The 25025-nt window shown below is 42.2% G+C and overlaps 1 protein-coding gene and 1 pseudogene across 1 annotated transcript in view; one reads left to right on the top strand and one right to left on the bottom strand.

Moving 5' to 3' along the window:
- SPATA13 (spermatogenesis associated 13) overlaps nucleotides 1-25025 on the top strand; it is a 288804-nt gene that overhangs the window by 75648 nt on the left and 188131 nt on the right. The window lies entirely within an intron of this gene.
- Nucleotides 2663-5764, bottom strand: LOC115653693 (annotated as a pseudogene).

Below are 25025 nucleotides of genomic sequence, written 5' to 3'. Positions count from 1 at the left end.
GGATTCAAATTTTGTGAGTGACTTCTCACTTTGTTCTGCAGCAAACCCTTCCTAGAATGTAGATTCAGCTCAGGTGCAGTGGCTGGGACTGCTTGCATGTGTAAAGTCAAGCAGGTGCACACATTTTTGCAGGCCAGTTTTACAGACAGTTTAAAGTCATATTTTCGGTGGACTGAAGATTTGAAGTTGCAGTTATCACACTTACCCCTAGAGGTCCCAAGATGACACAACTGAGTTATGGCTCCAAAACCACTTCTGAGGAACCACTCAGAATCCAGCACTGCGGGGATACACTGAAAATGTTGTCACATTAGTCATAGATGCCCACTTCACTCTTTGGCCCCTCAGTTAGATTCTGACTATGTAGTAGTGCTGGATGTGAAGTTTTAATTTCTTCAGGAAAAGTATAACTGTCATTAACAATATGAAGAAAAATCCTGTCTAGATTTTCAAAGACGAGTTGCTGAGTCACAGGTTTCTGCATAATCTAGTTCTCAACAATATACAGGCTCAGAAATTAATTTGAAATCACCTAGTACAATAAAGATGTTTTTCATGCTGCTTTTTGCACTCTGTGCCTATTACTATTACTTTGACTAAGATTATTCATAGGAATTACAGTAATACAGGTTTAATCTTCTCCATCACATTTAATAGACCACATGGGTGAAGTCAATTTGAAACAATAATAAAAGAGGCAGAGAGAGAAAAATTAGCATATATTTTTATGGACAGAACCAGAGCTAATATTACAGTCAAACTCATTGACCCTTTGTCACTTTTGATGTACTGCTGCAAACTGGCTTGATACTACTCAGATAAGCAAAGTAGTTCATTATGAATAATTTTGTATTTGTTCTTTTCCTCCAAAAAATATTTTATTGATCACAAAGGAAAAAATCCTTTACTTGTAGGTGGGCTTGCCTAGTGGTTAGAGCAGGAGTCAGCTCTACTGGGCAGAGCAGGTGTCCAGGACAGGACACAGAAACTGGTTCAGAGCTGGAGTCAACTGCCAAATGCTAGAGCCAGAGTCAGTGCCAGGAATCAAAGCAGAGGATTGGAGCTGGGGTCAGATGGCAAAGGTTGAGGCAGGGTCAGAGTCAGGATTGGCAGCTGATGGTCAGGAGCAAGGTGACAGGGCAGGAATCGGAGAGAGGCAAGGATCAGGCACAGAGCAGGAACAAGCTAGGAGCGAGGAACAGAGCAGGAACGGTATTGGAGCAGACTGCAGGAGGCAGGTAAGAGCAGAGTACAGTGTGGTCACTATAGTATAAGGAAGTCTGCACAGCTGCTCAGAGAGCCCAGTCAGATCATTTCCTGGTTTAAGTAGCAGGTGTGAGCCAATCAGGTGCCTGCAGGCCTTGTATACTCCAATAGGGCTTCTTGTGCAGCTTGACCTTCTAGGTTTAGCAAGATTATTCTGCACCAGTTTCCACTGGTGGTGATGAAGGAGTGTTAGAGAGCTAAGGCTCTTCTAGCACTGGTTCTAGACCTGTACCTTCATATCCTTACAGTTTTTGTGTGTATTTTCATGACCATCTCCTGCCTCTTTCCAGCCGGTCTTTACAATAAAAGTGACTTTTGTTTTAAACTCTAACTTCACCACTATGTGACTCAGGAATTTAAAAAGAACTGAAAAAAATCTAGCAAACTCAGATTTATTATTTCTCATACTTTTCTCCACAAATATTTTAAGTCTGAAAAGGTCCCATTAAAAGGAAAATTCTGACTAGTTGGATTCACTCCTTCCTCGTCCAGTTACCTACTCACACAAATGACTTCGGCATAACAGTCAACAGAGAGCCATGAACAAGAACAAGGTGAGCAGATCAGATGCTCTGTGCTCAGCTCTATAAATCCAATGTACTGCATAGTACAGCACAGTTGTAAATTTCTGTGCACTCATGTGCTGGTGCTTCCATTTGGTTCTGTCAAGATCCTGGTGTTGCATATTGTAGGTTTGAGGTGAGATGGTGGTTCCTTTATTTAGCACACACTAGGAGAGGATATTGCTCTGTGTTTGTTCTTAAAAGTGAACTTTGTAAAATACTCTGACAATATCATCACTTCAAAGAATGAGCCTGGTGCCATTCTTACCACTTATTGTGAAGAAGTCTATTGCAGAGAATTTCTTGTTTTAGCTGGACACCTCCATGCCAGTACTTATAATTTAGTGACCGTGTATAGTTCATGTAAAAGGCCTCATAGATACTCTGCAGTACCTGTGCCGTGGTTATTGTTATCCAGCCCCTTGGGAGAACAGCAAGCTGAACCTTATAAGTTTTAGAAAACTGGTGATTAAACTCCTTCAAGTAGTCAGAAGCCCTGATGCTGGGATCTGGCTAGATGCACCAATCAGGGTAATACCAACCATAGGGATAACATCGAAAAGCTATGTCCAGGTGTTTAAATTCAGATGTAGAAACCATAACTTTTTTGCATTTATTGGTTCCTTTGTTGCTCTAATTCTTGATGCCAATGGACAGATTCAAATAGCTCCTTGTGATTAGTACCTTCTTCATAGGGGATCTCATACAATGGCTATAGCTCCTCACATCCAGATGCTCACTTGAAGATTTCATCGTGGGACTTGAGTTGAAGTTTCTAAAACATTGCCTGAACACTCAGCTCCTTCTGTTCTATGTGGATGCTTTCTTCTGCCTTAGTCAGAGTGTCTTGAATGGACTGAGAACGGACAAATGCTTTCTGTGTTTTTCAACAGGATCACATCCAAGTTGTCCTTGATCATTTTGCAGCACTTGGCAGAAATAATCTAGAAATGCAGAGTTTGTGAGAGTATCTTTTTTGCTTGGAGTTAACCAGAACATTCTTGACTTTATTAAAGTGGATAAAATCTTCCTCACCAGATCTTGCAAACCCTCAGTCTCACTGTAATGATGTAACAGGCCCCTCAGGATCCAAATTTTGACCAACGGTTGGTAGTTACTAATGTATTTCACGTTGTTCTCAAAATTCTTCTCCAGCAGCTTCTTTTGCACAGTGAACTGGAAAAAGTTCCAGTTACTATATTCAATGGACTGTCTGTTGCTGAGAATATCATCCACTATTTGTGACCCAAGTCTCCTGTCTGCATAATCCACCAGCACCAAATTGAGACACTGGCTACAGGAATCCATTCTGTTTTGACAGGAGTCCTCATGCAAGTAAAATTTTCTAAACATGGAGAAGAACTGAGGTTTCAGTTCTCCAAACATTGCCATGGATCATTTTCTTTGCTGAAACATCTCTGGGTCTTCTTAAATGCATGAGTTGCCTGATTCAAGGCTCCTTGTGTACAATGGCCGTTACTTACTGCAAGCTGCAAGATGAATGTGGGGTTCAGAAAAGTGGATTTCTCTGTGCTCTGCACACCCAATATTGTTAGAACCAGCTTTTTAGATCCTCCTTACAGCTTGGCATTGAGCTCAGTCAGAAGGTTTGTGATCTACTGCAGTGGGATGCTGGAAGCGTCTGCGTCTATCACCTCTTGGATTTTTTCCCCCATTTTACGCTTTTAAACTATTCACTATTCTACTTCTTGAAACTGACCCAACACACACACACAATGTTCAACTCCTAAATAGCAGGCAGAGATCCTGTTTATACAATTCTGCTAGCTGTTGTGGGTCATCCTCCCTCGCATCAAATTTATCTTTATAATCAGTCCATAGTCTAGAATCCACCCCAGCAATTCAATCCAGGCTTACTTTAATCAATTTCAGGAAATAAGTATTCTCTGGAGAAGGTAGTTATCCTATTTGATTAATAAATGTAACCAGGGCTGTTGATTAATCACAGTTAACTCACGCGATTAACTAGAAAAAATTAATTATGATTAAAAAAATTAATTGTGATTAACTGCAGTTTTAATTGCACTGTTAAACAATAGAATACCAATTGAAATTTATTAAATATTTTTGGATGTTTTTCAGAATATTGATTGCTATTACAATACAGAATACAAAGTATACAGTGCTCACTTTATATTATTTTTATTACAAATATTTGCACTGCAAAAATTATAAACAGAAATAGTATTTTTCAATTTCATACAAGTACCATAATGCAATCTCTTTATCCTGAAAGTGCAATTTACATATGTAGATTTGTTTTGTTACATAACTGCACTCAAAAACAAAACAATTTAAAACTTTAGAGCTTACAAATCCACTCAGTCCGACTTCTTATTCAGCCAATAGCTAAGAAAAACACATTTATTTACATTTATGGGAGATATTGCTGCCAGCTTTTTATTTACAATGTCAACTGAACGTGAGAACAGGCATTCACATGGCACCTTTGTAGCAGCATTGCAAGGTATTTACATGCCTGATATACTAAACATTCATATGTCCCTTCATGCTTCAACTACCATTCCAGAGGACGTGCTTCCATGCTGATGACGCTCGTTTAAAAAAATGTATTAATTAAATGTTGACTGAACTCTTTGGGGGAGAATAGTATGTCTCCTGCTTTGTTTTACTTGCATTCTGCCATGTATTTCATATTATAGAAGTCTCAGATGATGACCCAGCGCATGTTGTTCATTTTAAGAACACTTTAACTGCAGATTTGACAAAATGCAAAGAAGGTACCAATGTGAGATTTATACACATAACTACAGCACTTGACCCAAGGTTTAAGAATCTGAGTGCCTTCCAAAATCTAAGAGTGACAAGGAGTGGAACATGCTTTCAGAAGTCTTAAGAGATAAACACTCCAATGTGGAAACTACAGAACCCGAACCATCAAAAAAGAAAATCAACCTTCTGCTGGTGGCATCTGACTCAGATAATGAAAGTGAACATGCATCTGTCTGCACTGCTTTGGATTTTTATTGAGCAGAACCCATTATCAGCATGGACATGTGTCCCCTGAGATGGTGGTTGAAGCATGAAAGGACATATGACTCTTTAGGGAATCTGGCACGTATATATCTTGCAACGCTGGCTAGAACAGTGCCATGCGAACATCTGTTCTCACTTTCAGGTGACATTGTAAGAAAGAAGGGGGCAGCATTGTCTCCTGCGAATGTAAACAAACTTGTTTGTCTGAGTGATTGGCTGAACAAGAAGTAGGACTGAGTGGACTTGCAGGCTCTAAAATTTTACACTATTTTATTTTTGAATGCAGTTTTTTTGTATTTAATTTTACATTTGTAAGCTCATGATAAGGAGATTGCACACCAGTTCTTGTCTGAGGTGAATTGAAAAATAAAATTTCTTTTTTTTACAGCACAAATATTTGTAATCAAAAGTAAATGTAAGGTGAGCACTGTTGAAATTAATAGATTTGAAAATGTAGAAAACATCCAAAAATATTTAAATAAATGGTGTTCTATTATTGTTAAACAGTGCGATTAATCACAATTAATTTTTTTAATCAGTTAACAGCCCTAAATGTAACTATTCCACCAGTAAAGTCGCATTTATTCTTCTGTCTACTTAACTCTAAGGTTTCTCTGTCAGCTGAGATTTATAGAGCAGTGTCCTTTTGACTTTTCATGGTGCACATTTCTTTCTCCACTTTAGCCACATTTCTGAAGATCACCTTGGCATCTCAGCATTTGTAATTTTCCACATCTTCTATTTTTGTGGTGATTTTTTTGTAATTTAACTCAATTGCTCATACTCTGACATTCCTAATCGATCTTCATTTCTACTTCACATACAGTCATAGATTTGTCTTCAATACCACTTATCATGTGACATAAATTCATTATTCTTTCAGTGGTAGAGCACAGCTTTTCTGCAAAGTCTGCCATGTTTGTGATGTGGCCTTTCACTGGTAGGTGTGTTTTGTTAGGTTTTAGCACTGAGACTAATCTATGAAGGAATTCTAATATTCCTTGGATTTCCCAGCCTGTTGATTGAGAATGAAGCAGTACTTAGTTGTTGGTGTGTTCTCTCCCATGGAGGCTTTTGGTAAATATGAATGTTGCAGAGGAAAGTTCTTTTAAATTGCTAACCTGCACCCTGTGTGACCTGATGTCTCCACACAAGTTTGTAACTGCAGAGTGTTCTGGTTCTCCTTCCTACCAGGAAATTTCTACCAATCCCTCTGCAATATCATACTGAACATTCTATGTCCTGATATATAAGAAAATTATAATACTACAAGGACTAGCTGAGAACCTCCCTGAGCATTTTGTGCTTGAACAAGAAGTAGATATCAGATACACAAAGAAAATGACTGGCATTGATGTGAGCTCTCTTCTCTGAACTCTTTGCTTTCTGATGGGAGATGTGGCCTCCATTTTCTCACGATCTCCCTCATGGCCCACACCATTAAGATGTAGTTGGGAGTATCAAGGGTAAGTAACCCTGTGCCTTCCCGAGGGAAGACACAATGGCACATGGATATTTTTAACAGACTCTCATATTGTAGGAAACTGTCTGAGCAAAGCAGAACAGTACAAATAACAGAGACAACAATCATCTCCAGAGGGTTTGTGGCTGGGATGTTCTCAGGAACTATACATTAGGGCCCTGGAAATTTCAATGAGCCATGTAGCAAAAGGCTCCCATGCTAGGGAACAGGCCGTATGTCTATACTGGAATAAAAGACCTGTGGCTGGCCCAGGTCAGCTGACTTGGGCTTGAGGCTGCGGAGCTGTAAAATTGCTATGTAGATGTTCAGGCTCAGATTGGAGTCTGGGCTCTGGGTCCTCTCCCCTCTCAAGGTCACAGCCTGAGCCCAAACGTCAACACAGCAGATTTACAGCCTCACAGCCTGAATGCTGTGAGCCTGAGGTAGCTGATCATGGACCAACTGGGTCTTCCTTCCTTCCTTGTGCATTTTTGTCATTAGTCAAAATGGCTGCTTTCTCCCATTCATATCCGTGTGACTGAAGTCACAGGCTGCACATAGTCAAAATGGCGGCCAACAGTCTACAGTCTTTGCAGATGTCAGGGACTCTGCTCCAAGTGAAAGAAGCTGCTATTTCCCATTGTGTTTAATTGCTGTGTAGATGTACTCAAAGGGTCCAGATTCCTGAATCCCCCGTTACCTTTACATCCCCCCATCTGACCGTGAATCAAGAATCCCTGTAAATGCCATGGGAAGGTGGGAACTAGGGCCACCTCTGGCTGGAACAGGAGGTGAGCTAGTTTCCTGCAGACTTCTGAGCATAGTCTGGGAGCTATTATTATTTACTCACTGAATTCAAAGTCCTTTTGAGTCACCTGAAGCAGCTTGAAAATTAACATGGCAAAAGGCAGCAATGAAGTAAAACATCATCATCCTGGCTTATTGGCAAATACCAGTAGCAAAAATCTCCTACGGCTGGAGATGGGACCCTAGACAGTGAGGCTCTGAGTTACTACAGAGAATTCTTTCCCAGGTATCTGCCTGGTGGGTCTTGCCCACATGCTCAGGGTCTAACTGATCTCCATATTTGCGGTCGGGAAGGAATTTTCCCTGGGTCAGATTGGCAGAGACCCTGGGGAGAAGGAGGTTGCCTTTCTCTGCAGCATGGGGCACAGGTTTAAACTAGTGTAAATGGTGAATTCTCTGTAACTTGAATAACTTATTCTCTTTAAACAGTTATTTGAGGACTTCAGTAACTCAGCAATAGTTTAGGGATCTATTTCAGGAGTGGTTGAGATTTTGTGACCTGCAATGTACAGATCAGGCTAAATGATCAAAATGGTCCCTTCAGACCTTAAGTTCTATGAGTCTATTAATTTTTTAAATCTCAGCAGAAATGGAGAGCTTCATTTTTGCACTGGCTGCAATTTCCATATAGTTATGGTGTAGCCAGGCAGAATGCACTACAGTATTCCAACGTAGAATGTTTGCAGCACCCTCAGTGTGCTTCCAAAATGTTTGCAGACAGGCTGTGCTCTCACATGTCTAGTATATTTACTTTTTAATTAAATTCAGAAGAGGTGCCAAAGCTGATTAATGCAAGTCTGCCATGTTTAAAGGGGCTTTGTAGCTGAGGCCCCTAAACACATGATTATATTAGTTAAGATCCCTTGATCATGGTTAAACTGTAGGTTAAGTCTCTTGAGAAAATCTCTGTAGCTAAAGAGTGCTCTTTTGCCTTGGCCAAGGTACCTTGACCTACTAGGACCTCCAAGCATTCGACACCAGAAGCACCTGAAGCAGCTGGCATTGCTACACAGCAGCAGCTCCTTGCCTTCGCAGGAGACGGTGCAGTAGGACTGGTATCCGTCCTCGTCGGACATGTAGGTTTGCCGGGGCTTCTGGGAATGTCTTCCCTTCCTGAGCATGAATTCTCATTCAGTCCTGCCTGGAACGTCATCCGAGCTGGAGACTTCTGTCTCAGGCTGCTCTCCCAGCTGGTAGCACCACGTGGTCACACCTCCCCCAGCCCTACCCCTTGCTCCCATGGCTCATGAAGCCTGGACAGTAGTAAGGAACAGTTCAACTATAGGCTGAGCAAGTGCAGAATGGTGGTAGAATGTGCCTTTGGACGTTTAAAAGCTCTCTGGCACTGTTGATCAGATCTCAGTGCAACCAACGTTGTTATTACCACTTGCTGGGTGCTCCATAATATCTGTGAGAGTAAAGGGGAGATGTTTATGGTGGGGTGAGAGGTTGAGGCAAACTGCCTGGTGTTTGATTTTGAGCAGCCAGACACCAGGGTGATTAGAAGAGCACAGCAAGGCACACTGCACATCAGAGAGGCTTTGAAAACCAGTTTCATGACTGGCCAGGCTTCAGTGTGACAGATGTGTGTGTTTCTCCTTGATGCAAACCTGCCCCCTTGGTTGATTTTAATTCCCTGTAAGCCAACCACCTCCCCTCAAAATAAAGTAACTATTGTTTTGAAACCATGCATTCTTTATTAATTAAAAAAAATGAGATAACGGACAAAGTAACCCAGGTGGGGCGGGGAAGGAGGGAAGGACAAGGCCACATGCTTATTGTAGCCACACTAGAAATCAAACTGGTTGAATGACAGCCTTCTGTTGCTTGGGGCTTGAGCCATCCTCTGGAATGGAGTGGCTGGGTGTCTGGAGCCTCCTTCCCTCTCACCCCACCCCCTCAAGTCTTGGGCATCTGGGTGAGGAGGCTCTGGAACATGGGGAGGAGGGTAGGCGGTTATACAGTGGATGCAGCAGGAGTCTGTGTTCTTGTTGGCTTTACTGCAGCTCCAACAGATGCTTCATCATGTCCGTTTGTTCTCCCATTAGCCTCAGTATCATGTCCTGCCTCCGCTCTTCTCACTCACTTAATTCTTTCCTGGCCTCTGCCACCGAATGCCTCCATGCATTAAGCTGTGTCCTATCAGTGCGGGCGGACTGCCTGAGCTCAGAAAACATGTCATAGCGAGTGCGTTTTTTTCCACCTTTTACTCTGCGATAACCTCAGGGACAGAGATAAGGGGAGAGTAGAAACATTCTACGGTCTACAATTCTGGGGGTACTGCATGGTCACCTGTGCTGCTGAGTTCACCATGCTGACCAAACAGAAAATGAAATTAAAAAGTTCCAGGGGCTTTTCCTGTGTATGTGGCTAGTGCATCAGAGTTCAGAGCGCTGTCCAGAGCGGTCACAATGGAGCACTCTGGGATAGCTCCTGGAGGCCAATACCGTTGATTTGTGTCCGCACTACCCCAAATTCGACCTAGCAAGGTCGATTTTAGTGCTATTGCCCTCATTGGGGAGGAGTACAGAAGTTGATTTTAAGAGCCCTTTAAGTCAACAGAACGCGGTTGGTTGTGTGGACGCAGTCATTTTTAAATCAACCTAATGTGGCTAAATTCAACCCAACCCCATAATGTAGACCAGGCCTTACACTGAGGAAAAAACTCCTTCCATTAGCATAGGCTGCTTCTACACTATGGGGTTATGCCAGCATAGCTATGGAAACATAGGAATACTGGTATAGTCTCTATAGTGTAGACATACCGTAAGCGGAATGCAGTATATGGCTGAAAGTAAAATACCTTCATATACTTCTACAATGCTAGTCCAAGATCTTGACTCAGCAAAGCACTTGAACTTTAAGCACGTTTACATGCTCTTTTGAATGGGAATGTACTTAAACACATAGAATCATAGGGTTAGAGGGGACTGCAAGGCTCATCTAATCTAACCCCCTGCAAGATGCAGGATTTGTTGTGTCACATGCTTACCTGATTTGGGGCCCAACACAGTAGGAGCTGAAAGTTCTAAGCATCTGAAGACTGGTTTGTGTGTAAAACAAGTTGACAGTATCAGGCAAGGAGAGAGGTTTGAGAGTGAGGGTACCCTTCGAGGCGGGGGCGTAATTCTCTGCTTGAGACATACTTGTGCAAGCTGTGATTGAACCAGTGCTCTAAAAATAGTGTGTAGCTGCACCTGCACAAATGGCTAGCTGCCCGAGTACATGCCTACGGTCAGAGGCAGATTACGGTTTTGTGGGTCCCTGGGCCCACTCCTTCCAACTGCAGTCCATCCCCCCCTGCTCCTCTCATCCACCCAGCACTCCTGCCAGGGAGCAGAGTCAGGGAGCGGAGTCTTCCCATGCTACTGTGGCAGAAGTGCCAGGTGGGCGGAGCAGGGCAAGCCCCCACACCCTTACCTTGCTCCCTGGCAGGGTCACCAAGTGGGCAGAGCAGATCAGGCCGTGGGGTGCCTATTTTTCTGGGGGCCCACAATAGGCCTGGGCCCCCGGGCACAGACCCCGTTGGCCCAGTGGCTAATCCGCCACTGCCCGGGGTCTCAGATGGATATGTAGTGGTTATACTTGGGTCAGCTGGTCTTTGTGCCACCATGGCTACACTCTCTCTTTTTAGTGCACTAACTCAGTTAGAACGTGGGTGTGTCAGCTTGAGCTTGGAATCACACCCCAAACTCAAAGTGTAGCCTTACCCTAAGGCAGCCTGCCCCTTTCACTTTCATTAACATTCATTTTAAAGAAGAAAGGAAAAAAATGCAGTTTAAGCATAAAATAGGGCTCGGTTCAATGTATACAATCTCTCTGGGAGAGCCATATAGGAAGAATGCAATTTTTTCCTATTATAGTGTTTACTATATAATCTGCCACACTGACCATTGTTGTGAGATCATCTGATGAAGGACCCTATGGTAATGCACATGAGCAAGAAGGCAGAATTAAGGTCATTGTGAGAACCTAAACTCTGAATTTCTTGACTTCTGTGGGATTACAGTTTCAGCCAGAATGTGTTTTGCATTGAATAGCCAAGATTGTTTTCACCAATAAATATCTGCATTTTGACATGCACTAGGAGAGGTTTCTCTCCTTTCATGAAGCAGAGAATTATGTGCAGTATTGCAGCACAATGAATCCAGAACAAACACACACCTTAGTACTTGGAATTTTTATAAAGCAGAGGAGTTCGCATATGCAATTTGCTGTTAAAATGGAATGTATCTGGAAAAAGGTTGTTAGAGCTTTAGATAATACTGCGACCAGACATATATATCCTGGACTGTGTTTCAGCTGAATAATGAAATCCTTATTAGCAGAGATGGTCCCAAGTTGCATAGTGTAGATCTATTTCAAAGTTACAAATATTTGTGTATGTTAAATTTAGGGGTTTCTATGGAGACCCATCTCTAAATATTAATATCATCTAGTGAGCTATTTTAAAGGAGGCATTGGTTGGAACTCCTATAGTGAAGACTGCATTTTGAAACAAACGGGGCATATTCTTTACACATAGGTGGCCTTTCCATGTGAAATGTCACATAGGATTAGTTTGTATGCCCTTTGTATTTTCTGTGTAATCTTTGTTGGGTTTTGTGTATTAAATTTTTAATAGGAAATGTTTGAAATTGGTCTCCGACTGAAACTGTCATGATTTCTCACTCACTCTCCCCACCCCAGCATATAGGTTGAAAACAACCTGGCCAAAAGATGAATATTGAGTCGTTCTGGAACAATGGATAGATTCTGAAAAACAATATTTAGGACTATTTTATTTTTAACATTACTCATCATAACTGAAACTTAGAAGACTGGTTCATAAAATATTCTCCGTAAGAGAAACTCACAAAGGAATCTTCTTTTTCAAAATGGCCACTGGATTCCATCATTCACAATGGAACTAAGGTCACAGGCTGCCCTCATTTAAAATGGCCACTGTTTTCCTACATTTTCTATTAGGAGGAAGTTCAGGTTACTCTTAACAAATATAGTCACCGTCTCCCATTATCTCAGTGGGAGCAAAGTCAGCTTGCGCCTAGGGAAGATGGAAGTACCCTATGCAGCTGGGAGACAGAGAGAAGCACTTTGAAGAAGAAGTGAATATAGTTGGACAGTGAGAGCAGGGAAATCCAAGAGGCAGGGAGGAAAATTGGTACTGTGAATATAAGGGAATGTAGAGGGTATAGGAGGGAACCTGAGGAAGTAACAGTGAGAATATGAGAGGGTCAGGAAAACTAAGGCAGGATGTGGAGGGCAGAATGAGTAGGAAGGCATGATAATGATAGGAGATGGGTAGACTGGGATTCCACACATGATGAGTTACAAGGGGTAACTGGCATCCTCCTTCAAACAGCCAGCAAGGAGGTTCTCATTTATGTTTGTGCATTTAAGGTTGGTTGTTGATCCTGAAATGATCACAAGAAAGTTAGGAGTGGACACGTTCCCTCTAATGGCCCCAAATTTGGATGACAGACGGGAAAAAGTGACTTTATAAAAATGAATGATTTTTTATGTCATAAATTTTGTGGGGAGGGTGGGATCAGAGAGAAGGATTTTGGGGGAGGGTTAGGGATAGCTCAGTGGCTTGAGCATTGGCCTGCTAAACCCAGGGCTGTGAGTTCAATCCTTGAAAGGGCCACATAGGGATCTGGGGCAAAAAATCAGTACTTGGTCCTGCTAGTGAAGACAGGGGGCTGGACTTGATGACCTTTCAGGGTCCCTTCCAGTTCTGTGAGATAGGTATATCTCTCTATATATATGATTTATTTGTTTTGGAGGCTTGTGTTTGGTAATACTGTTTCTACTAACCTCTTGTCAGTTTCCTTCAGCCCTTCTAGACGTTCTTCAGAACAGGGGTTGGTGGCGGTTAGGATCTGATGAACTGCCTGTGGTTTGTTGCAGGGGGCTCCCCCTGTGGTGAACCATGGGAAACCTGTCAGATCCAGGGGCTGGCCCAGTAATGGAGTTTATAGCTCTGTTTGTCAGGGGAGTTTACCTGCTAGCTTATCCTTCTCTCTCTCCTTTTCTCACCCTTGACGTAGCTCCTGAAAACTACAAGCAGAAGGATGATGAATGTAGAAAGTTCATTGGACCAAAACTACCACTAGCTGCCATTCTGGGGCTGAGTAGACAGCAGAAATTGTGTACATTAGACTTTCAGTGTGACAATTAACCTTTTTATCCCCTCAAAACTAGGAAATTAATACGTAAAAATTTAATTGTGAAATATTATGACCGTGGGAGCCGCTCCATGCCAACTGGCAGAGAGCCCCACAGCCCTCATATTGTAACTCACCTCAGGTCTGACACTCATTGCCCCACACATTGTTGACATAATATATGTCCCAAAGGTGTCATGTAAGGTATCATATGTAAACCAGTGACATGCTGGTCCTGAAAATCATTTTGTGATATATGTATGGGTTGAGTTCAAAGAGTTATAAATGTGTTCTGGAAATATGTTCTTAAAATATATTTTGGAGATAATGCATAAAACCAGCCTGCCCTAGACAAAGGAATGCATATTTACTTATCTAACCAGGTTGGTTCCAGAAAGAGGACAGTGAAAGTACATTTACATATAAGGTAAACAAAGCCATCAAGCTAAACATGCGGAAGAGAAGATCATTAAACAATCACCCTGGGGGACAGAATCTGCACCTGAGCAAGACTTCCTGGCCTTTGAGGCAGAGACAATGGGATTGTATAATATAAGAGGAGCAAAAAAGTGTTTTAGTTATCGATCCCTGAGGGGGCATAGGGTACAGAACCTCTAAGCCTGTGAAAGTTGGGTTCCCTAATCTGGAGGGCTAAGGATACTGGTAACTTGATGTAAGAAAATTGCTTAGGCAAAGATTGTAACTTGCTAAAATTAAGTTTTAGTCATAGAGAGAATGTTTGGTTTCATTTTATTTGTAACCATTCCGGTCTCTTTTCTTCTTGTGTAGTATCACTTAAATCTCTGTTCTTTGTTAACAAACTTATAAACATCTCAGTGTTTTGTATTAAAGTGAAGAGTTAGTCTACAGCTAGCATAATAAACTGATGTTTACTCTGTCTGTTTGGAGGCAGTGAACTTAATAATTTCTGTGAGTGTCCAGTGAGACTGGGAGCTGGGGAGCTGGGGTTCACTGACTGTTACCTGCAAGGCAAGGTTTAGACTGGCAGAGTTTTGAAGAGCTTGCTGGCTAGGCAGACAGGCTGGTATGTTAGGGAACTCTCACAGCTTAGCAGCAGTAAAGTTCACCCTCTTGCTAGGACAAAGACATAACACAGTGGCTCACAGTCCTGGGTGACCTGAGCACGATGTCACAAATAGTTATGGTTGTGACCTGAATAACAGACCTGAATCAAAACTACACAAGAAAAGAAACAAAAAGTGAAACCACATTTAGATTATGAACTGCCTACGCCTCTACATACAAGCACATATATTACCACTATGCTCACTACTGTACACTCTCAATCACATACCACAACTGTAATGTTGCCCGTCATCCACACCTCCCATTACCAAACTGCCCCCTCCAAACACACTAAACTACAATAAGCATCCAAACAACTACCAGTGTTCAGAGGGGGTGTGTGTGGTAAAGGGGTGTGCAGAAGGGGTGCATGGAAGTAGTCCGATATGCTTGGTAAAGTGGTATTAGAAGGCTGGTGTCCCTGAGGGGCAGAGTTAAGGTTGTTGTGTGCAGTGGTAAGGTGGGTATCTGGGGGTGGGGGGGTAGGAACATGTACTGTTAGTTGGCTTAACTTCTCATTTCCTTGCTTTTGTAATTTTGTGTCAGCTGTTATGTGCGTAGAAACCTCAAATGCTTTACGACAAAGTTTCTTGTGTATGAATATTCTTCTCCCAGTCTCTCTTTGTGATTATAAAGCTCCTATTTGCTGTTTGGGATACTACAGAATACTCCAAACAGCAGGTGAGCTATTGTAGGCATTTCCCAAGCAGCAAATCAGGGCATTTTGCCACTGCTGAAAGAGACTCACTGGACTCTTGGTGCTTTACTCTTCTCCTTTCTGGGTCCAGAGCCCAAGAGCAAAGCAAGGAGAAGTGCTGGCTCCAGCACACCTATTACTAGAGATCTCTTCTCCCCACACAGTGGAGCAAACAATCCACTGAGCAAGGTGTTAGGAAAGATGCCTGTCACAATGTTCAGCCAATCAATCTGAGGTTGTAGCCATTCCCAGGCGCTTTATAGTAAATGTGTGGTGATGGGTTGGCAGCACGGCAGTGCTGCAGTAATTTTGTGTCAATAATACAAATAAGAGATGAAGTGCTTTCCCGGCACCGCAAGTGCTGTGGTGGTATTTTGGTTTTTTTCAACCTGCAGCTTGTAGCACATGCTGTACTTTACGTGAGTGGCCCACAGGGCAGCCTCAGCTGTTAGCAAATGTGAGTGTCTGTGCCCTTTGGCATCACAAAAAGCCAGTTATTGAAGCAGTAAACAAGCCTAGCATTTGTGGCATTCTGGAGTGAAACTGCATTTAAAACGTTCTTTTTTTTTTATTTAAAAGGAAAATGACTCACTGGTGGTGGTATGTTATAAACCCTAGCATGAAAGACAGTCTATAATAGCTCTTTTCATTTCAGGCCCTCTGCTTACATGGGCTTAGAAGAGCAAACTCTGCCATTCAAACACGTTGTCCTTTTCCATTTTTAAAACAAGGCTTTGATGGTGGCACAGAGACAGCTTCAAACTTAATGTGACTACTTGCCAGTTTGTATAGGTTTTGGAGAGGCCACAGGAATCAACACCCCTATGAATAGGTCCTCTGGAATTTCACAAGTTTTTAGTCACACTCTCCATGGAACAGTGCATAGCTGTTGTCTTTTTAGAGCATAGTAGTATGTTTGTCAGGGATGGAGTGAAATAACAGCTTTTTTCCTCAATAGCCACAAATAGCTATAAACCTAAGCTATAAAAAGTATACAGGGTCCCACTGAGGCTCTTAAATAATATCCTAGAGGTGGCCAGTCTTTGGTATAGGGTAGGTTCAGCCTACAGAGTTGTATGCTGTGGGCTGCAGCCCTCTTTATCCTTAACATGGAGGTACTAATTTGGCTATTGATTGGTCAAGCTAAATACTCTTCCTGTTGGAGCATGCTCTGCATGTCTGGAGGGGCTGGGCTACTTGGGCCCCGTATTGTCCATAAGCCTGTGTGGGCTCAGTGTGCAGTTTGTGCACCCCATCACACACAGGCTACGTCTTCACTACCCGCCATATTGGTGGGTAGCAGTCGATTTCTTGGGGATTGATATATCGCGTCTCATCTAGACGCGATATATTGATCCCCAAACGAGTGCCTGTCGACTTCGGAACTCCACCAACTCGAACGGCGGTAGTGGAGTCGACAGGGGGAGCGGCGGACGTCGATCCCACGCCGTGAGGACGGTAGGTAACTCGATCTAAGATACTTTGACTTTAGCTACGCTATTCACGTAACTGAAGTTGCGTATCTTAGATCGATTTCCCCCCCTAGTGTAGACCAGCCCTCACAGTCATAGATTCCAGGGCCACAAGGGGCCATTGTGATCAACTCGTCTGACCTCCTGCATAACACAGGCCATAGAACCCCCCCAAAATAATTCCTAGCGCACATCCTATGATTCTGTGATCTTTTAGAAAAACATCCAATCTTGATTTAAAATTTGCTGGTGATGGAGAGTTCACCATGCTGCTTAAAATTTTCTTCCAACAGTTAATTACCTTCACTGTTAAAAATGTACACCTTATTTCCTGTCTGCATTTGTCTAGCTTCAACTTCCGGCCATTGGATCATGTCACACCTTTCTCTGCATTGAAAGAGTCCTAACCGGCAGCTTGATCAGCTGAACCGAATATCTGTGGGTCAGTTTATCCCTAAAAGAGTATTGATTTTTGCCATTTGAAAATTATTGTCAATTGAAGGTTTTGCTTTCTCTCAGTAGGACTGTATTTATTAATTCATAAAACTTTGCTAACATCAGGAGAAATCTTGTCTATGACCACTGGGAAAAAATGTTTCTCCATCACTAAAAGAGGAATATAATCTTACTTGGTGAATTATTTAAATTTAGATTTATACAGAGAATAAGTTCTAGATTGTACCACCAGGAATACCTTGGGGGAGGAGAGCTCATTGATAACATCGTGTTTGATGTATTCCACTGATGAATTTAGGAACCTATTTATCTATCAGCTAAAAATCTGAATTCAAATGGTGAACTGCAAAGCTTAGAAAACAAACTCTTTAAAAACTTTAATCAGTAACAGAATATAAAGGAGAAGGTTTTAAAATGTCAAATGCACAAAAGATTTGAAAGCTGATTTCTCGTTTAGATGTAGTACAGGATTCTCATTTGCCATTCAGCAGGTAGTGACATCTCAGTTAGAGGCCCATAATGCAAATCAGATGCAGGCCTGCATTTGCCAGAAACTAAAATCTAGGGGGTTTGTTGAGTCCTTTTTAGAACTGGGATCTGCCAGAAAGTTCAGTTTGGCCCCCTATCTAATCTTAACTAGATGTGACTGCACTTGTACAGATAAAAGAAAAATGGAGCCCAATGCTTCACATCAAGGTCAAAGGCTGTCTGAATGAAACTGTTCTTACATTATGTTCTTACAAATGAAAGTTTCCTTAACTGGGATGAGTTTTGAAGCCCACAAAGGTTTTGGTGGAAATTTTGTAAAACTCAGTGATTTCAGATGAGTTTTACTCTCAGCTTTTGGCTTTATCTGAATCCTGAAGTCAATGTGGAATTCAAGGGCCTCTTACCAATGGGAAGCCAAAGCAAGAAAATTGTTTACATAAACCTTCATGGAACTGTTGAGTCTTGTCCAGTTCCTTTGCTAATCCACAGTATTGGCCCTAGGTTCATGCACATGCTAAGTGAAAATAGCATTTGGTGTTCCCCCATTACAGTCTTCTCCCTTCCTCCCTCCCAATTTACTGTCCCACTTAGGCTACGTCTACACTACAGCATAAAATCGAAATTACTAAAACCGGTTTTATAAAACCGATATTATAAAATCGATTTTATGCGTCCACACTAGGGCACATTAATTCGGTGGTGTGTGTCCATGGTCCTAGGCTACCATCGATTTCTGGAGCGGTGCACTCTGGGTAGCTACATTAAAGGAATGAGACCAATAACTTCTATTTCCATCCACACTAACCCTAAATCGATATAGTAATATCGATTTTAGGGTTACTCCTCTCGTTGGGGAGGAGTACAGAAATCAATTTTAAGAGCCCTTAAAATCGATTTAAAGAGCCTTGTAGTGTGGACGGGTACAGAGTTAAATCGATTTAACACTGTTTAAATCGATTTAACTGTGTAGTGTGGACCAGGCCTTAGTTTCCCATCTACATCATTTCTACCTCCAGTTTCTGATCACATGTGTAGCCACCAGACAGAGAAGTGAACAGAAACTCTGCACTGGAGAAGAGCAGTTTGGAACTGGCCTATTGGTGAGTGACCATGAGTATTCTAGTGCCATTCTGGTATCCCAGAGGTGTGTGTGGAGCTGTAGGTGGCCACTTGGCAGACTTGCCTCAAGTCATTCTTGCTTGATCCAAACTAAACTCAAGCTCTGACCCTTGGGTGGTTTACCCATCACTGCTTATGACCGCCTGAACCAGCACTAGTGCCTGTACTGCTTTAAATGGTAAAAGGTGTTGCAAGGGAAACCCAGAATACATTTCTAGGTAGGTTAGTAAAGGAGGAAATTGTTTTAAAATACTTTGTTTTAAAGTGTAACTAAATTAGAAATTTTGGTTCTACACATAAAGTATATTCTCTTAGGTACACATCTTGGGTGCAATGGAACTAGACTGGTTCATTGATATTTTTGGATATTTAAGAATATTTAAAAAGTGTTTAAAAAAAATTCTGCTCCTTTGGTTAACATCTATTAATCATCAACCAGAAAACCAGTTGTTGTGTTTGAATCCTTCTTTAATGTTTTGAGTTGCCTCTCTCACTCCACATTTAATGGAAATATGAACTCTACCATAGTTTTTTAAAGCTCGCAAGAATGCAGTGTGGGAAGAGAATATTGAAACTGAAGCTTTGTGTCTTCTTTAAAGTTTAGTGGGGAGGGTGCAACATTAATAATTCACAGTTCTTATAGTCTCTTGTAGTAGAACTGGGACCACATTAGCTGTCTCTGTCAGGCCAGTTTTTCAGCTTATGACAGGAAGTAATAAATCAATGAATTGTGTGCCTGGGGCGCAAGATACAAGCTGGCTAACGAATAACAGGGCCCGCTGAATTTGTCAGAGGGAAGTTTAATATTTTCTTATCTGTTAGCGGGAGGAATTGCATCTGAGGCAGCAAAGAAATTTCCTTCTATGTAGATGCATGGATGAGATTACAAGCATGGGAACCGCCATGCTTCTGGAGGTGCCAGCTTTGGGATGAGATGTGAAACTGAGGCCGTGCCCACTTGTAGTAAACAAGGAACCCATAGCACTTTTTGTAAGAGTAAGGGTATTATTAAGCCTTGACCTGGCTAAATTCCGGCTTAGATAAATGCATTCCATGTGTGTTTGTTTATCCCTGTAGTTTTAATTGAAGACACTATGCTTTTGATTTCCCTGCCAAAAACTTTTGTGTTGTGTTGCGGGTACAGAAGTCTATTCCATTCCACCCATAAAACCAGCTGCATTTCATTGATGACTGAGTGAACCCTATATACTCTGAGCCAGATTGAAATCAGCAGAGTGCAAGCAATGTCCTATTGGGGAGAGGGATAGCTCAGTGGTTTGAGCATTGGCCTGCTAAACCCAGGGTTGTGAGCTCAGGCCTGGAGGGGGCCATTTAGGGAACTGGGGTAAAAATGTGTCTGGGGATTTGTCCTGCTTTGAGCAGAGGGCTAGACTAGATGAGGTCCCTTCCAGCCCTAGTGTTCTATGAACTACTTGATAGTTCTTCTACTTCTTCTGTGACTGACCTGAACAGGCATTAGGAAGTGGACTGACTCCTACTGTTTATCAGATGACTGAAGAGAAAGTAGGTAGGCCAAGGTGGAAGGTTCTTTACAGACACATTTACATAGTGGGTGTACTAACCCATGGTGTATGTTCAGTAGGTTTGATTTATTTACTTCTAGTTACCATGCATCTTTGAAACATTCACCAAATGCTAACCTCGGCAACTGTTTGTGGGGTGGATAATTATGTGTATCAATACTCTTTCTAGAGGACTTTATATTTCTGAAGTCAAGCTTTCCTTAATACATTTTTCAACTAAAAAAGAAAGAAAAAGGAAAACTCACTTGTATTCTGACTAGGGCTGGTAGAAGATTTTCCACTGAAATTGTTTTTGATGAAAAATTGTGCTTTTCCAAAACAAAATTTTTCATTAAAAGAGTCTGATTTCTGCAGAAAACTTCAATATTTTGTCAACAACCAATGGATAAGAACATAAAAGCAGCCATACTGGGTCAGACCAAAGGTCTATCTAGCCTAATTTCCTGTCTTCCGACAGCAGCCAATGCCAGTTGCCCCAGAGGGAATGAACAGAACAGGTAATCATCAAGTGATCCATTCTCTGCTGCCCACTTCCAGCCTCTGGCTAACAAAGGCTAAGGACACCATCCCTGCCCATCCTGGATAATAGCCATTGATGGACCTATCCTCCATTAATTTATCTAGTTCTTTTCTGAACCCTGTAAACAAACAAACAGCCTGAAAACTGCAGTATATCTGTTGAAACTCAAAATATTTTCTTTAATTATTTATTTATTTATTTATTTATTTATTTGGCATTTTCCCTGAAATCTTTGATGAAATGAAAAAAAATTGTCAACATTTTCTGCTGAAGAAAACCCTTGTTTTTCTTCCAGCTCTAATTCTGAGTTATGACTAATACATGATCAACGTGGTGCCTGTCACCCAGAAGGATCCCATAGCACATCAGAACGCTAAACTGACATACAAACCATACAAAAGGTTCATTTCCATCTGAAAACATAACCTCCTTTGGGATGAACCACTACAACTGTTAAACAGCACATAGCAGTTCACAATAAGAAGTGAGGAAGTCCATACAGACTACAGGTTAAATCAATATTTATTGTTGAAATTTGCCTTCTGGAATTAAGGTCACAATTCGCCAGTAAACATTCGCCCGATTAAAATGGAGTGAAGACCGTCACACGAGGCAGCTGCTTTCTGTGGTGATCATAGCTCCAGTTTACATTTCTTCTCTTTGGGCCTTGTTTTATTTACTTATGTGGGCCTAATCGCAGAATGGTACAGCACAAGTCTTACTGCTGAGAATGAATGAAACAGAAAAATACCTCCACCAAAATTGGACTTGCTTTAGACATTTGGTGATCTCTTCCCATCCCATAATATTTCCATAAGTAAAGGTCAGAAACAGGAAGCCAGTGGGATAGCACTGAGGTAAGCACCAAGAGTGCAGGCTGTGCATGCTAGTGGGAGTGTTGTGCTTGCAGTCTTGCCCTGCATTCATGATTGTGATGTACTACACTGTTGCTCTGCTCGGTGAGTTCCTATCTGAGAGTTTCTGGCACAGCTCCCTGAAGCTGTGGCTCCTGGGAGATTTTGAAAGACCTTCTAGGAATACAGGGCGTCTACGGGGGTAAAAGAGGTCAAAAGGCCATAGTTGCCTGGGAAAGTCCCATTAGCCCTTGGATATGGCACTATTTCCAAATCCTCTTTTTATGGAGGCCAGGCTGAACAGTCAACTCTTGCTATTTGCTGAACAAGAAAAGTTTCTGGTGGAGCTTCTAGAAAGCAGTCACAAGACAGCTGAAATGGCTGCAGCAAGCTGGTTGAGGATGTTCTAGAATGACCTGTACAGTGTTGGAATGCAATATCTGCATTTGATAGTTTTACTGCATCTTGTCCAGCTCCGTGAACTTGAGGGAGACTTTTGCTGGGTTTAGCACATGTTTAGGTCTGGACAGATTCATGGGACAAGTGTCCCTTGGACGCTTGTTTTGAACCTTGAACAATTATCAATAGCTGAATAACTTCAGACTGAAGGGAAATACCATTTCTGTAACTCTCTGAAGAGCCAGACCCAACATTTCTTTGCAGGATCGCCATGATGGGAGCACTCTTTCCCAGAGAAATTAGATTAGCGATCGCCCTGCGGAAGCTGGCTTTCCTGCATAATTACCAGTCACTTGGGCATGAATGTGGGGTTGGGAAATCAATGGTAAGTGCTGTTGCCAGGGAGTGTGTGAATTGTGATACTTCTTGTGCTGCAGGGGCATTGGGTCAAAGTGGCCAATATGTCAAAGATCACTAACGGATTATTTCAACTAGTTGGATTCCTAAACAATGTAGGAGCCATCAAAGGAACTGATGTGCCCATCTTGTGCCATCCCCTCCTCCCCCAATAAGCCCAGATGTACATTAGCAGAATGTGCTACTACCCAGTGGTGATGCAAGCCCTAATGGATCATGGGGGCAGGGTCCTGGATGTGTTCAGGTGGTGCCCAGATGATATAATTTTCAGGGTCAGGTAGAGAGGCTCTCTATTCTTACTGAGAAACATGTACATTAGTGGTGTGTGCATCCCCCCTCTGATTCTGAGTGGCTCTGCATAGCCACTTTTACCATTGTTTATGAAACCCCTCCCAGAGAGATCCCAGTTCACTTATATACTTAGCAGATGTGGGATGGTGATGCAGAATGCTTCTGAAGAATACAGTCTAGGTGAAGATGTTTGTTGCCTGCTTTAACTTGAGTGAGATAGCAGCAGCTTACCTGGTGTCACAATGGGGATGCTGCTCCATTTCCTCTTGCTTGGTGCCTCAGTTTCTCTTTGGGTAGACAGTTGATTTGGAAGTTTAGATGGTGATTTTAGTACTTAGGCACTCTGACAATGCAAAAATTATTCCCTGCTGGGGCAACAAGAAGTCCAAACAAAAAGCAATGTCCAGTTTTTCAGCCATCCCCAGGCTCAGTTGTCATTCAGTGTCAGTGCACCAGCCTAGCCAGAGGAGAAGCTGAAGCAGTGGATACATCCTAATACAGGACCAGGTAATTCCCTGTGCTTACTGCATTAGTGTAGACAAGGCCAGATTCTTACCAATACCATCACCATCCATTGGGAAGGATGGCACCCTAATTTAAAGAAGTGCTTTCTAGACAGTTTTACGTGTCAGAGATTTCGAGACCCCATTAGTGAGCTCTTTTCACTGCTTCTCAGAAAGGTTTTCTGCTCCCATGTCTCATCATTTCAAGAAGCGCCTCTATTACGTTCTGATATTACAGAGTTCAAGTACCTAGACAGATAGACTGAAATGTGTATGTAGTTTCCTATCACTATAAGAACAGAGGCGCCTACCTTTGTTAAAGGAATAGGGAGCCATTAGTAAAAGGCAGGCCTCTGGGCATAAAGGTTCTACAATTTCAAGCTTGATTTCTCAGAGGGAGGTTCTGTTTTGCATCCAGAATCACATTCTTGGCTGTAAAGCTCTCTGGTATAATGGTGAAATAAAACACTGACTCCTGACCCTGTTATAGAGATCAGTACTGGTGCTTCAGGCTCTTCGAACTGTTACTTCAAGCTTCTTGCTCCCTGACTTAAAGATGATGTTTCCTAGTGTGCTGCCACCGTGCATCTCTCATGTGATTGTTCGTATGCTGAGCCACAGTGGAGTGAGGAATGCTCCACACACGATGGTTACAATCAGATTAGAGAAGTCCATATTCCATTGCAGGGTAGAGTTCTTACAACTGAATATAAAGTATCAGGGAGTAGTTAATCCAATGGGGATGTTAGCCTGGTAAACTGGTACAGATGCCTGAAAAGGTGGGGAGCCAATGGGTTAAAACCTGCCTGTGTTACAAAACCAAAACCATGTTAGCTGCCGAACCATTTTTAAAGTCACATTAATCTTGACTGGTTAAAAACATTTTCCTTGACCTTCACGGACCAACCAAAACTTTCATTCATGAAACTAGGCATGTTTCAAGAGGGGTTCCAACAGTCTTTCCCTGGTCCATGCTGACCATTCCCTGGGTTAAACCCACGAAGGCTGAGCCTGTGTTTCAAATGAGGTCTGTGAGCACAGACATTTTGTGATGTAGATGATACCTGCAAGACTGTACAAACCTACCACATAGGACAGTCTTTGTCTCAAGCTGGTGTGAGGCAAATCCTGACAGGTACTAAGACCAAGGTGCTAACATGAGTGACATGTAATTATATGCTTCTGAGTGCAGTGCTCCTGTATAAGCTGCTGTTACTTTTGGAAGAGTATAACTCAGCCTATACTAGTAGACACTGAGATTCCACTACCTCTGGTCGGCAGGATTCTGATAAGAATGAATCTTTGCCACTTGAATAAATGGATAACATGTTACTGCAAACTACCGCACTGGATTCTGCACCAGCTGTCAATTTGTAGCTCTTCTGAAACCAGCGAGGATTACACAGAAGTTCATGGTAAAATGGTAGATGCTCCAGTGTGACTATGGACCTGATTCAAAGCCACTGAAGTAAATGGAACAACTTCCATTGACTTTGCTGGGCTTTGGATCAGGCTGTATAGATCTGATAATGTGCAAGCTTCCCATCTGAAGGAATTCTGCATTATCTTTCTGTGATTGCCAGGGGACAAGTTCTGTTCTCATGTACAGCTACAGTGGGGATAAGAGCATAGTTGGCACAAATATAAATGAGTGGAGAAGTCAGTCCAAATTCTGTTCTTTTTTTCAAGACCAGATTGCTTGTTTCAGCATTGCTGAGAACTTGTGGGTCAGCGTGAAAAGCCTGAGACCAACAATGGATTAAGGCATGATCAGACAAATTGATTGCTTCTGCCTTTGTGCTCAGGTAAGGCCTCCCAGGGCACTGAAAGGGACCATCAAGTCAAACATGTTATAGGCACTCTCTTCTACTTCTCCTTGTGGATTTTGTTTTCCA

This window comes from Gopherus evgoodei, chromosome 1 (genome assembly GCF_007399415.2).
Source record: "Gopherus evgoodei ecotype Sinaloan lineage chromosome 1, rGopEvg1_v1.p, whole genome shotgun sequence".
Lineage (NCBI taxonomy): Eukaryota > Metazoa > Chordata > Testudines > Testudinidae > Gopherus > Gopherus evgoodei.
This window is presented reverse-complemented; position numbering and strand designations above follow the sequence as displayed.